We start from the raw sequence: 16,180 nt of genomic DNA, 5'->3' as shown, positions 1-16,180 counted from the left end.
ACCAATATTTATTATAAGGTTTATTTAACTTTAAACCGTCTTCGATTGATATAGGGCATAGTTTTGTATAAATATAGTAAAATATACTGTCACGGTTGAATATGTAATGTGATATTTTAAATGTTTTACATGTCCTACAAAATATATTAGGAGTATGTCGTATCAATAAAAAGTAATTAAATTGTCTATTTTCAATTTTCATTGTCTTTGATAAGTTTCCGTTAGGTTTTACAGCACACCAGAAGATGGAGGCCTCTATTATAATATGCATATGTAATAACTTAATAGTGATAAGATTTTACTTGATAAAACTATTAATTTAACTTGATAGGTGGCTTATTATGAAGCACGCTCATAATGAAGTGACATTATTTCTTATTATTCATTCTTGGCGGTAAATTCACTGTATCTGGAATGCTTAATATTTCTTCTTTGGTGGTCCAATGGTGACGAACTATCTAGACTAGATATATCTTGCTTAATCTATATATATTGAGGCGGATTTGCAAATTGCATTGACAATGATATTTGCTGATGACATTGGCACTGAAATATTAACCAATCCTTTCATCGCCAATGTGCCACCGATCGCGAAGTAAGATATTATGACCCTTGCGCCTGTAGCTACACTAGCTCACTCAGCATACAAATTAGAACATAACAATGCTCAGTATTGCTGTTTTTCCCAGATGGGTCTGCACTAAGTCCTGCAACTAATTAGTAGTGTTTGCTTGTCTGCCTCGTTGATCTAGTAACTATCTTATAAGACTGAAGATTACGAGTAACTAGAACCAAAACCCTCGTTTGGTCCAATGAAAATTTATTAGGATTTTCTTGCAAGGCAAACTCAGATGTAAGCCCACGATTAAGAAATAGGCCGTGTAACATTCTTGCCTCGTAAGGTACGGAACTATTCCTGTACGAGATCTATCCTGAGTCGTGTCACATCGGACTATATTTGTGAAAGAAAAGAGAATATAGATTTGACACTTAAGAACTATTAAAGTCGCCTACGCAAATGGCCGACATCGCCGAAGTTAACATAGACACAAGTCATTTCGATTAAAATATTTTTTGACAATTGATTTTTATTGATAATAATTAATGTTTTATATACACTTATAAACATCCATGTTAACATAGCCACTCACACTCGCAAACATTTTACTTTTTTTTTTGTAAAATCTTTGTTGATAATTATAATCTTAGATCTACAATAGTAAGCGTCTAAGTACGTAACGAGTGTCATTCAACTCGCGCGTGCTCGCAAATGGAATCATTTGTCACGGCCTCACCACCGTTGACATCCATCACACATTCTAAATCACCCCAACACTAACAAACGACGTGCTATCGTTGCGACACTTGCATTAGATTTGAATGTAAAGATAATACGTTTTCTTTTATTCGAATTATAGTTTGTACTGTCAAGTAACAAGTCTTTAACTTAAGAATGCTATAATTAACAGTTCCAAAGCTTTAGAGATGTTTATATAAAACGACAATAAATTAATTGATTTCTACAAATATCTTAATTTACGATAATTTATTCGTATTATTTTATGTATAATTGGCGTAACTGTACTTTATTTAACCAATAAAATGATCATAGAAAAATCATAAATTTAATTTGAATGCGAGTGTACTTTCGTACTAAATACCTTATACTAATGTAGTTTTCCTTAAGTTTTAAATATTGCTTTAATTGTATCAAATTGTATTGTAATATTTTAATCAATTACAGAAAGGTAAATTCATGATCAAAACTATCAATCAAGGTTTCTTCGAGTAACTGAACAAGAAGTCGAAACTGAAATCGAACCGAAGTGTACTCAACTGTATCGTCGTATGCACTGTGTAAAGATGTAATCGGTTTGCATGAAAGCACTCGATGGTACAGTGACGGACACAAGTGAAGGTCGATTAATGACCGGTGTGCGCGATGGTCTCGCATGTACCGCAGTGCGGCGTGCTGCGGTATGCGCCGCCTGCGGTTTGGGCTCGCTAGCACCCGAAATTATTGTCTGTTTTTTTTTATATAAATTTGATGTGTTTTGAATTTTTTATTCGACTATTTGTTGAGTGGTTACGTGGAGTATGTATTGCGGTAGTCGCTGGGCGCTTCAAACAATTCACTGTGTGTTCTGAAACACTTTAATGTAGCTCTACCTTTTGTTTACTAATATGTATTTTTATATTCAATCAAGCTCTTTTTACACTAAAATCCCAGCGTGTTTTTTCAGTCCAATATTTATGAGGTGCTTTAAGAACTAACAAACGTTTTATTATTTAATATTTATATAAAGTTCATGAAAGTTGGAACTTTATAATTATATGATATGCAACTCTAATTCGATAAATGTATTTATGTATAAGATAATAGTAATGATTTATTTAAGTTACCGCAAATAAATAAATTCGCCGTTAAAAAAGTTTTCATGGAAATGTAAATTAAAAAACAAACATTTGAAATAAATTCAGCAATCAAAGCTAACCTTCAAAAAGAACCTTCGAGGGAAATTAATCGGGTGTACAATCTCAAAAAACGATGGTAACTATCGTGTTGGTTTATTTGTAGTTATCTGCCAAGGAGGGGTGATATATCGCCGCGGCGCACGAACGTTGGAAGGTCAAGTTCTCTTAGGAACCATATCGCGATGGTATATAATGAATAAAATATCTAGGTTAGTTGGAATTCTTCGCAGGGAAATGGTATTGTAGAATGTCAAGAATTATCGACTACGATTTTTTTTTTTTTTTACATATCACCGATTACGTGTAACCACTGCGTTTTTATTTTTTTTAAATGTTTGTCTGATTTGATTCTTATTAATAACTAGCTGTGCCCGCGACTTTATTATTATTTTACATATAATTCTAATATAAAAGTGTCCTAAGTTACTCCTTATTACATCAGCTATATGCCAGTGAAAGTCCCGTCAAAATCGGTCCAGCCGTTCTAGAGATTAGCCGAAACAAACAGACAGACAGGCAGACAAAAATTGTAAAAAATGTTATTTAGGTATATGTACCGTGTATACATACATGCATTTAGTAAAACGCGGTTATTTTAATATTACAAACAGACACTCCAATTTTATTATATGTATATATGAGATATCATATAATATCTAAATTGAATGATAAAAATGAATCTTCGATAGCTTTTCAACAACAATAATAGCAACAAATCTAACACATGGCTAAAACAAATACATACATAACATTGATATTACCGCTGGGCCGGATTATTTATTAGGCAGCGTAGCCAATTGCTAAGGGGTCCCGAATCGAGAAGATTTTGGCTTATTCCATTAAATCCCATAAGTAGACCAAAAATGAGGAAACAAAATAAAATGAACAGCTAATGAAATCGTTGTAGCGAAATATTTCTCCAATTTAATAGGTATTGCAGAACTTCGATTTATAGTAGAAAATATTTATTTTAGGAAGTTAAAAGGTCAAGGAAGTTAAAGGGCCAAAATATGCATTATTTGATTACACGTTGGTTTGGTTAAGTATATATTTATTTGGTACCTATTGATTAGTAGGAGGTCGGACAAAAGGGCCAATTGATGATAAATGGCCATAGGCGCTAGAAATATTAACCATTCCTTAGATTTCCAAAGCGCTACCAACCTTGGGAGCTAAGATTTTACGTTCCTTGTGCCTGTAATTACGCTATCTCACTCACCCTTCAAACTGGAATACAATAATATTAAGTATTACTGTTTGGCGGTAGAATATCTGATGAGATGCACTCATTAGGATTAGGTTATATTAGGTTTCACCAGAAGGGTGGGGGGGGGGCACAAAGTCCTACCACCAATCATTTGCCATAGCATCCGTGTTTCTGCTAATCCAAATTTAATTTTAGTCCTGAATACGGGATAATTTGGTAACTATAGGTGGTCACCGCGGTTTCATTCGCGTTAAATTAGGACATATATGCTTGATTCATACAATTTGCCATATCTTATCGTTTATGGTGGGTTAAGAGCCGAAATGGCCCAGATTAGAACGCGTGCATCTTAACCGATGATTGCGGGTTCAACCCCAGGCAAGCACCACTAAATTTTCATATGCTTAATTTTTATTTATATTCATCTCGTGCTCGGTGAAGGAAACATCGTGAGGAAACCTGCATGTGTTAATTTCAACGAAATTCTGCCACATGTGTATCCACCAACCCGCATTGAGCAGCATGGTGGAATATACTCCAAACCTTCTCCTCAAAGGAAGAGGAGGCCTTAGCCTAGCAGTGGGAAATTAACAGGCTGTTAATGTTACATTATGGTTGGTGAGATTAAGTGCCGACATAACCCACTGGATAGAACACTTGAATTTTAGGCAAACATTGCGGGTGCGAACATGGGTACGACTGAGTTATAACATATAGTGAGGAAACCTACATGTGGTGTACTTCTGCCACGTGTATAACCAACCCTCACTGGAGCAACGTTGTGGAATAAGTTCCAAACTTTATTTTTAAGAAGAGAGGAGGTATCTGTCGGTCTGTTATTATGATTAACTTGTTAAACTGAACAATTTTGCAAATACAATATACAAATATATATATATACATTACTTCTTGAATTTGAGCTTATTTGTTATGATTTTAAGAATGTATACACTCAAAATGTGGATTTTTTTAAATATTTTATATCTATTATAAACACTATCACATACTATAAACATTTGACTACAAACGTGTCATCGATGGTGTATTGTTACTAATAATCTAGTCGGTTCACTGAGTCATGATGGAGAGATCGTACATCACAATGAACAGTCTGAAACATCACTAGATATATACAATCGAGCTGGGTTCAAACGAAACCAAGCTTACAGTACACTTTTTGCTTCAAACATTCAATTTAGTGACCATAGAATATGTACCTTCCGAACACTCTTTAATAACAAAAATCATTTTTTATGGCATAGCTTGGTGGGCCACCTGATGGTTAATGGTCACCATCGCCCATAGACAATGGCGCTGTATTATAATATTTCTTATATTAACCATTCCTTACATCACCAATGCGCCACCAACCTTGGGAACTAAGGTGTTGTGTCCCTTGTGCCTGTAGTTACACTGGCTCACTCAAACCCTTCACACCTTCAAAGCGGAACACAACAATACTGAGTACTGTTGTTTAGCGGTAGAATATCTGATGAGTGGGTGGTATCTACCCAAGCTGGCACAAAGCCCTAACACCAAATAAAGAATAATTATTAAGATTTAACGCAATTTTAAGTTTGATGCGACTGAAGCAAAAAGATTTACTGTAAGTTTGGTTTAGTGTGATTTAATCGCACTAATATTAAAACGAGGAGAAGTGACTGTTCCCGTTTTAATTAGGGAGTAATTCTCGATTTAACTCGAAATTAAGTCGCTGCCTTCGTTGCGTCCGTCTTCCGTCTTCCTCGGACTTATCGAGAATTCCTCAATAAAAAACGCTTGTGAATGCGAATTGATTAATATAATAGTATTAAAAGTAATCACGATTTATTTAATAGTACGGTGATTTATTTGTTATCTTATATAATTTTAGTTGATCTTCATGTAATTTTTTATATAGTTCGTTTTTTAAATGAATATAGACTATTTGAATAAATGATTTATTATTACGATATAATATTATAAATAAGAAATTTTAACTATATAAATGTGTCCAAGGAGTATAATATTTTCAAGGTTCATGTATGTATTGAGTTTCTTTATACAATCATAACTTTTTAATTTCTGAACAGATTTGGATGTACGAGGTATTGATAGATACATTCTTCATCCCGAGAGACATTGGTTATAAATTCGTTCTTTCTAGGCGTTCGTGTTTTTCAATTTCATTTTAAAAAAATGTTATTTAAAACGCTCATCGAAAGCCACAGAGAGCAAATTGTGATCCTGAAATTCCGATTGTAATGCTACCTGGAAACAAAAACATGGCGGCACATCAAACTGCTAAACTCAACTATATAATAGTAAGGCACGAAGTACACGTCTGCGGGGACTGGGAAGATTAAATAAATATATTACTTATAATCATAAATATTATATAAGGCTTATTCATTTAAATTAGCTAATTGTAGTACTCGATCGAGTGAAGTCGATTTTATATACCAGTTCATAAAGAACAAATAGTTTCATTTTAATTATTTTAATGAAACATATAAATACTTATACAACAGTTTTATATTATAGAGTATATTATACATTTTTGCACACCAAATGTTCCTTTCTGTATTTCCTAAGGTTGTCTGGTAGAGAATTCTTATAACATTAAGTTCGCTTTTTGTGGAACATATATTTTGATTTGTTTTACTTGTGTTGTTTTAAAGTGTGTATATTTTATACCAGATTAGAATATTCTTTTGTTACTTCGTTTGTATCAAATTGAGATAGCAATATATTTATATATTAGTAGTAACCTTATTGAGGGATGCTACATGCGCTGACATATTGGCCCCGTCTCGTGTCTGGAAAATAATGTTAAGGGCCGGAGCCGCAGCGGAAAATGCTGAAGCAGACAAGGGTCGCAAATATCCGACTCTAATTCAATATTATATCTTTGTACCGTTTGCAGTTGAAACATTTTGAAATTCAAAGTCTAAAATTCTACCGCCAAGCAACAATACTTATTATATTTTTGGTTACGGTTCGAAGGGTGAGTTAGCCAGTGTAATTACAAGCACAAGGGACATAACATAGGTTGGTCGCGCATTGGCGATGTAAGGAATGGTTACAATTAACTTTGGTGCCAATATAACAGGAACGGCAATGGTGACTATTGCGAGCCATTCCATGGGGAAGTACTTAACCACCTCGCGGCGATATATTTATACAGCAAACCTTCTAATAAACATTTACGTATTTGTTTCACCGAGTTGTATGTTCTTTACGTCGGAAATTATGTGAAGCAATTATATATCTATTAAATCTGATTGATGATTATAAAAAATCTATCATCGTTCTTAAATAAATACTTGAGAACTAAAAAGAAAAGGCGAAAGAAACTTAGATTTTTTTTCTATTAATTTTATATTTGTTATATATACCAGATGCAATACTTCGTAAAGACGCGCTAGCTCATATTAATTTTATAAAAGAAGGCAAACACGTATTATAAAAAATAAAATAAGTACTTTTTAAAATATTAGATGGATCGGGCGTTAGGGGGAGCATCGTATATTCTACATATAAAAAAAATAACACATGCCTTGAGGTCCTACCTTGCTTTATACCAAGTTTCATTGAATTCCTTGTAGTATAATACGAATTAAACTAGTATCACTGTAAATCGATTTTCAATATTTCACGACGGAGATACGAAGTCACTTCTTACAAAATGGAACTGCAATAGTGAGCCAAGTGATTTATCCTCTCGTAACGTACTTAAGCATTAAGATAACGAATTCTCGTATTTTTCCTCTTGTGCTCATACTTATTCAAAATATTCAATGTGAATGGCAATTTTCATTTGAATAATACGTGGCCTTTACCTGCTTATGGAATTATTTTTACTCATTAAAGCAACACACACCACATGCATATCAATCATAAACACACACACACATATACATGACACTCTACTCGCCTCACACAAACTCACATGCACTCAGAATGAATTTCAATTATCTCTTCTTTATTTATATTAATTAAATGTTCTTTATTCTTTAGTTGATTAGATAATATACGATGTTATGTAAGAGCAGTCCGTCTGACACGAGAATGTTTTATCCTCACTAAAGAGTCCTAACCTTAAATATGCTATATATACTCTGATAAAGAACCCTTTTTTTTCTTAACAAATAATACGCTCATAGCACTACGTGTACAAATAACTTTCAAAATTCTAGTTTAACGTTATTAATATACAACATTTTTAATCGGTACAAAAGTATTTCTTGTCTTAATATTGGATTTCTTTTGATATGGTTTAGTGCCGTTTGAAATAAACTGAACTCTTGTATTATTTTCCTGTTTATCTACACTAATATTATAAAGAGGTATTTTTTTTGTATGTAGTGTGAACTACCTTTTTTTTTCAAAAAATATTTGCACTTGTAGAAAACTACGTTATTCCTGGAAGGTATAAGATATAAATTATATATTCATTACATCATATTATTTTCCTTTTGAACCCGTATGAAGCTTGCTTTGAGGCTTCCTAGTAACAACATTAACAGCCTGTAAATTGCCCACTACTGGACTAAGGCCTCCTCTTCTCTTTGAGGAGAAGGTTTGGAGCATATTCCACTACGCTGCTCCAATGCGGTTTGGTCAAATAGACATGTGGCAGAATTTCGTTGAAATTAGACACATGCAGGTTTCCTCACGATGTTTTTCTTCACCACCGAGCACGAGATGAATTATAAACACAAATTATGCACATGAAAATTCAGTGGTGCTTGCCTGGGTTTGAACCCGCAATCATCGGTTAAGATGCACGCGTTCTAACCACTGGGCCATATCGGTTAAAGCATGCTAGTAAACATAAAGTAACATTGTATCCCACCTTTTAAATGTAGATATATATCAGAGTTTCAAAAACTTTCAAAGAAAGTTTTGATGTTTTGTAATAATTCTGGAATTATGGCATTCGATTGCAGTACGCCTGTCAATTTCCTTCCCCTACGTTGACAAAATAAGTTATATCTAATACGCTCTACATAGCCGTTAATATGCCTTACCTCGCCTCAAAGCTATGTTTATTGAAAATGAAAAGACGGAAAGAACAAATAAGTCCCCTAATGGTAAATCAATGAGCCAATACTTACGCCTGACATTGGCGTAGTGACCTTTACGTAAGAAAACGTTGATGTCAAATTCTAGAATGTTCTATAGTACTTTCCATTACTACTAATTGAATAATCGATCATATTGTCTTGTGTTAAATCTTCTGAATATGTCTTATTCTTTTGAAGAGCTGTGATGGTCCAGTAGCTGTGTAAATCTATAGCCATATAAATCTTATCCGAAGACTGTGTGTCACCATTGAGTTATCATGTATTTAATATGTGTTTATAATTTATTTCATGTACATTGGTGAAAAAAAATAGTGACATACATGTGTAGATATAAAAAATAGCTTTAAAACAAGTGTGTGCACCCGACATTTTCCTCGTAAGGAGAGCAAGCATTAGCCCAGCTTTGAGACATTTATACGCTGTTATTTTACTTTACTAAGTTTGGTATCATTAATTACTATAGCTACTTTAAATATAATTATCGTGCCTACCAAACCATTGCCGCAAGTTTTTACAGATGGGTTGATGTATAACCGTATAGCCGTCTGCCTGTACTTTTCCTGCCTGTAGGAGGTCACATTTCAAAATATTCTAATTTTCTCTTCTTTATTAGTTTACGTCTTCATTAATATTAACAACATAGAGTTGAATTTTAACTGCTTTTGTATATTTGATATTAATTGTTCATCCAATATTAAGAGTGTGCACGCGCAGTACAGTCAAGAGTTTAAATCCCACTCTAACGACTCACGTGAATTCATGTAACTGTTAATGCGTCTTTTGTCACTGTGAGTATCGCTATTAAATCGAACACAAGTCAAAACTTACACTATATTTAAATATTATTCTTCAACATATATGTATATCCTGTCTTCTTCTTACGAACATTAAATTACTAATGAGGGAAAGGAAGTGTGTCCGTTACATATATTCACGAAGTTTTAGAGCTTTGCGCAAGCACCGCTGGGTAAGTACCCCCTACTCATCAATTATTCTACCGATAACCAGATTTATATGTTAAGATAGGTGGATGGGCAAATGGTCCACCTGATAAGTGGTCACCGCTGGCCATAAACATCAGCGTCGTTTTAAGCATTTTTTACATAACCAATGCGCCACCAACCTTAGGTACTGAGATGTTACGTCCCTTGTATATATATGAGTGTTAAGATAAAGCTTAATTACCTCATTAGTCTAGTCTACCTTACAAGGCTGCCAAGGAATTCTTAATAGCAGCAGCAGCTGTAAAGTTGGCAGTGCTGCACTCCCTAGTAAAGTACGTAAAACTGTCAGTCGTGTTATTCCTCTATTGCCATGGACTGAGAATATATGGTGAATCTAAGCATGCCCGCAATATTATGTTTGGGAGTAGCCAGCCTGGCCTTATTGCAAGAATAATAATATTATTACAGTAATAGAAATACTAATTATCACGCACGCTAACAAAACAGTCCATAAAAATAAAATAGGTACAAAATAAAGCAATGTACAAAATATTGCACCTGAAGATGCGTTTCGAAGAAGTCTTTAGTTTATTGGTTAACTTAATTTAAATGATATCGTGAATTTCTTGTAATAAATATACTACAGCTCTCTTTAAACGATTTGTTGAACTCGAAAATTTCTCCTCAGATAAGTTTCCACCAGTTTTTATATATTTATCGTTTATTGTAATATTTTGGCATTGTCGTCTGATCTCCTCCACACTCTCGTTGAGACGCTAAATTTTAGGGAAGCGAAATAGATAAAAACTCTTCATTGCTCTTAACATGCCTAGAGTTTGAGATTGGCTTACTTTATTCTTAACAGCTGGAAACCAACCAAAAATATTCTTTTATTAATTCTTAATTCGGATTTATATTCCGGATGAAACCTTTTAATGACACTTGAGTTAGTTTTATAATTCTGTAACTCAATAAAGGCCTTTATTATTACTGGATACTAGAACGTTACATCTTTTCAGAATTAGCGCCAATAATTGTTGACCTGACCGCGGCGCTCATTCTGAAAAGATACTTATCAATTGCACCGGACAATATAGTGCACATACACAGTCAACACAGGTACATTCTCCATTCCAGCATTCTCATAATCTAATGCAATCCCATCTGAAACGAGCGGAAAGAATTCAAGCGAAGGACGAACAGATTCACGATCTTACCGAGACACGGAAACCACTTAAACGACAAACACTAAAATATAAAAAACAGTAATATTCAAGGGCAGTTAACTTTACTTCAAAGATCGATAATAACCTATTCAACTCTTAATTCACGTTGAGACTGAGTTAAATTTAAACCCGCCTACACAACCGGTTTATTTTGGTTCAGCCCACGCATTGTCTGAGCACGTGGTTATAGTGACGTACTGCTTACGTTTTTACTAACAGCCCACTGCGCTTAGGTTAACATACCTACGTTGCAATTTAACAGATTTATTTCCTAATACATTTAAATATATGTTGATTTATTTGAATTTAAAATCGATATTATTAGATATGTCATGTATACGTTGGTTAAGCATTCATCCGATCGTAATAAAACTCTCGTGAGTTATTCTGCGTATGCAATGTTTCCTTGCCTAAAAATATAATCAAAGATTTTTCATTATATGTTTGTCCTTCAAAACAACCGTTTCAGACCCTTTTGTTTTCCATGCAAAAAAAGAAAAATATGGCTAATTTAAAAATCAAAATGTTGAACTCTATGCGCCTGAATATCAAATAGTCGCAACTTAAAGCATGACAGCTGTCAATCCTACTTGCGTCAAAATGTTTCAATAAAAATGTTTCATATATATGTAAATTCACATGACGGATAAAGACCTTTCAATTTCAATACTTGTTGACTTCCAGACAGGATAAATATGTATAATTGTATTTAACTTACATAACTTTGTATTTTAAATGTGGAAAAGAGTAACTACTGAGTTTCTTGCCGCGTCTTCTGCATATTCATTCAATCCATATCCCGAACCAATGTTTTGTAAAATGACTGCTAGTAAAAAAGTCTACTTGAATAAAGCATGTTTTGATTTCGACAATCACAATTTATATTTATTAATTGTAGACACAAACCAAAGGTTTTTATAACAACCTTCGCCTTGTAAAAACGCTTTGACCTCAAGCAAATCATTACTTGATCGATATAGGTTAAACGATACGACAACATCTTACGCAAGTTTTAATGATATAAAATAAAATAAACCCATAGATTTATGGTTTTGATAAGTAAATATTACAAATAGGACCTTTTATTGTAAATTATTTGCTTATTATTCATACGAATATTAAACATAAATGTTTTTACATTAAACCGTGCTTCGTTCCAAGCACTATTGTAAGAGCGAATAATTAGTGATAATTTACAATTAATAAAAATATAAAACTACGTAATATTTTACTATTAATAATCATAAGAAATGTCTTATTTTATTGTTTTAATTAGCGCTATAAAAATACTACAAAAAATACTTAACAAAGAAAAAGAATATTTCATCAGATTAATTTTGATATTTGAGTCTACAACGAAATTAATTCATTCAGTCTCAGCCTATAAATCTCCCACTGCTGGACTAAGGTAGTTAGTTCGTTTAGTACAAAACAATTAGATAATAAACTACATTAAAGTTAAACATATGGCAGATCGCGTGTAAAGTGTTCGTGGCTTAAAGGGCATGAAACATTAAATATTTAACACCTCATTATTTAAATACGGAGCTCAATTTTCCCATGAGCGAAGTCATTGCCAAGGGAGAAGCGTTTAAACTGGTAGTTTACACTACCAAACAATATTATCAACTATTAAATTTTCTTTATTAAATCATATAAATTATATCAGTGACACATTTGATGCAGGAATAGTTGGAATATGTTTTTTTATTGGCGTATGTTGGCGGACGAGCATATTGGCTACCTGATGGTAAGTGGTCACCACCGCCCACAGACAATGTCGCTGTAGGAAATATTAACCATTCCTTACATCGCCAATGCGCCACCAACCTTCGGAACTAAGATATTATGTCCCTTGTGCCTGTCGTTACACTGGCTCACTCACCCTTCAAACCGGAACACAGCAATACTAAGTACTGCTGCTTGGAGGTAGAATATCGAATGAGTGGGTAGTACCTACCCAGACGGGCACAAAACCCTACTACCAAGAAAGTGGTATAATTAATACGGTTTAGGAAAACCTCCTCAAAAAGGAGAAGATACCTTAGCCCAGCAATAGGATATTACTCTCTGTTACTTACATACTTTGAAATGTAAAAATACCTGGAATGAAAAAACTATTTTGTCTTTATTGTCCCGAAAGGATTCTTCAATCGAGCATCTCAGTAGTGGCAACATCATAAGCAAGCAACTACATACAAACAGACTGTATTACTTGTTTAAATGTTAGGATTCTACTTATAAAATTATTGTATATCTCGCGAAAAAATTGACGCATTTTCTTTATTTATTGTTAAATTAACAATTGTAAGTTTGTTAACATTTATAATTATAGATTAGTTGACTCTGTATTTAATTCGAGAAAAAGCGTAACTACTGATTTCATGCCGGTTCTTTTAAGTAGGACCTACATTCTTAAACACAACGATGCAATACTCTCCAAAAGAGACTACTTGAAAAAAGATGGTCTTGATTTTGATTTAACGTTATATTTAACGACAATAATGGATAGCTTTAATATAAATTACTTTTCAAATTATATTATCTTTTTAATTACAAATTGTAAACTGATTATGATACAAAATATTACAATCGAAATTGCTAAAATATATTTTATTTTTAAATTCTTTCGTTCACTAATCATCATACATTTCCGAAACAATTGATGTTCATCTTTATTTTAAACTATTGTGCATTTTTATTTAACTTGATACGTTAATACGTATCTCTTTTGTTTTGTTTATTGCAATTTTTACCTAAATAACCGTTCAACGTACTTCTCTCTACTGGTGGCGCGTATCTCTGTCCAGTTGTATAAATTGTATAATATTAATTTAGTTTTTTTTTGACTCTATATTTTATCATATTTATTTATAAGAATAAGTAAAATGTTAATATTCTTTTACCCGTTAATATTAAATTTTAAATAAAACACCTATGTACATAACTGCCGTCATTAGTATATCTCAAATTGAACATTAAAAAATCTGTATTTTTAATCAAGTAATGAATCTACTGTTTACAGATTAATCGTTCAATCAGCGTGAGCAGTCCCGCGGAACAAAGGGCCCACGGTGTGCCTACGAACAAGGTCGAGGCTTTCAGGACAATTACGGCGAATGACATCGCGGGCGGAACGGCGCATTGCCATCGTTCACCCCATTTGATCCCGCAAATTATCAACATGCCCTTTCACTCGAACCACTTCGAAGTCCTTGTCTTGACCCTGAAACCTTCAGACGCAGAAATCCGCAAAACAAGTGAAACGTACCTAATATGTTTGTCTTCCGAACGATTTTTCTACAGTAATCAACTCAACTACATCTACACTCTACGAATGCTACGAACGTAGCACTCGTAGAGCTTATTTTTTAATAGTCGACGGATATTCGTATAAAGATCAAATAAAAAGCTAATTAATAATTATATAATGAATCACATTAAAATTTAGTAACATTAAATAAAATAAAACGGATATTTTTTTTCGAAAATTGTAATCGGGCTCACCTGGATATAGTCGTCTCGTTCTTTCGGATTGAAGGTCGGATCTGATTAGAGGGGGCACTGGTGCACTCGCGGTCGCGTGCAACTGCGGCGGAGGGCGGCTACAGACTGACTACTCTGGGCCCGGCCAGGAGCCCCTGCCCGCGCACGCCGTACCCCTCCCCCGCACCCTAGCGGATAAACAACGTGCATTGTAGGCCCGATCTGTAGACCTACTCTGCTGGGAACCAACGTACACACCTCCAACGTCACAATATAAGCTGTTTCACATCCATTGCTTTTCGAGTCCGCATTATTAACTTACATTGCACTACTAGTTCAGTAGTGAATGAGGTTTAGGTTTTAAAGCGATAAATACATTATCATAAGAAGTCTGTAAACAAATTTGTTACCCAGATAGTAGTCTAGCATTATAGATTTTGGGTGAAATAGTGGAACAAATCCCAGGTAATGATGTTGGTTTTCAAATGTAATACCATATTTCGCCTTTCAATTTCAACCAAAGCGTGAAAAAGGCTCATTGTGGCTATCCTTTGTATCAGCGGTCCTTTGGTCGCAAAAGGATCAACCACTATTATTATGATTATATATATTTTAGTAACGAAAACTGTAATGTCTTTAATCAATATAATGTATGGTTATTTCGTGTAATTAAATAGTTTTCTAGGAAAAATCATTAAATTTTATCTTTTATTCCAGTGTAGGTATAAAACTACAAAATGATTTCGTCTGTCCAAATCCAAATTCAGCACTTGATATTATTTCACAAAAACGATATGAGAAAATCAAAATTAAAATAATTCCTTACGCGATCATAAAAATAACTTCTATCCAAATCTTCATAAATATCTGATAACAAGTTACTTTATGAACAAAATTTTATCATCACTTGGTGGTAGGACTTTCTGCGAGAGCGTCTGGGTAGGTACCACCCATTAGATATTCTACAGCCAAACAGAAGCACTCAGTATTGCTGTGAGCCAGTGAACCTATGAGTAACTTTACCTTTAAAGGTTGGTAGCGCATTGGCGATTTAAGGAATGGTTAATATTTCTTACAGCGCCATTGTCTGTGGACGATTGTGGCCACTTACCATCAGATAACCCGTTTGCACGTTCGCCAACTATATCATATAAATAAAAAAGGCTGGTGAGGATTTCTGACTTTTTCAAGAATTACGATCACACATGATTTAAATATTAGCGTAAACTAAACAAATTAAAAAGAAATGGAAACCATTTTGTATTTTTTATACAACCATCTCTGTAGGCATGTTTTTTCGTACAAATATACTTTTAATCGTGTTCATTTTTGATACGTTGATAATATTGTATTATGAAATGTATGAGTATATTCAATTGCAATAGCCTTAACTGTAACCAACAAACTATTCCAATGGAAGTAGGAATAAAGATAAACAAATCTTAGATTTACGTATTTGCTAATTACTCAGTTATATGGTACTTATGATTAAGTTTATGATTAATATACATTATTGTGTTGTATTATAAATAAAGATACGTAATAAAATGAAAGTGGATATAAGTAGATAAGGGTAACACTTAACTACTTATATTCACTTTCATTTTATATCCAAAATTCGGATAATAGTCTCGTCGACGTTCAAAACGCCATTTCTCGCAAACCCATAGCGAATGTCATAGATTAATCAAGCTCTTGACCAATTATATCGCGTCAATTTGCTGTCAAATGTTGTTTATTTGGTTTTTCACCTCTTACGTTTGTAATAGAGTA

At 33.6% G+C, this 16,180-nt stretch overlaps 1 protein-coding gene across 1 annotated transcript in view; it reads right to left on the bottom strand.

Annotated features, from left to right (window-relative positions):
* LOC113392440 (acetylcholinesterase-like) overlaps positions 1-14,554 on the bottom strand; it is a 58,980-nt gene extending 44,426 nt beyond the window's left edge. The window contains exon 1 of the mRNA XM_026628874.2: positions 14,429-14,554. The gene's annotated coding sequence lies outside the window, so the exon portion shown is untranslated. The remainder of the gene's footprint in view (positions 1-14,428) is intronic.
* Between the last annotated feature and the right edge of the window lie 1,626 nt (positions 14,555-16,180).

The sequence above is a fragment of the Vanessa tameamea genome, chromosome 5, assembly GCF_037043105.1.
Source record: "Vanessa tameamea isolate UH-Manoa-2023 chromosome 5, ilVanTame1 primary haplotype, whole genome shotgun sequence".
NCBI lineage: Eukaryota > Metazoa > Arthropoda > Insecta > Lepidoptera > Nymphalidae > Vanessa > Vanessa tameamea.
The sequence above is the reverse complement of the archived record's forward strand: the minus strand, read 5'-3'. Positions and strand labels throughout refer to the sequence as shown.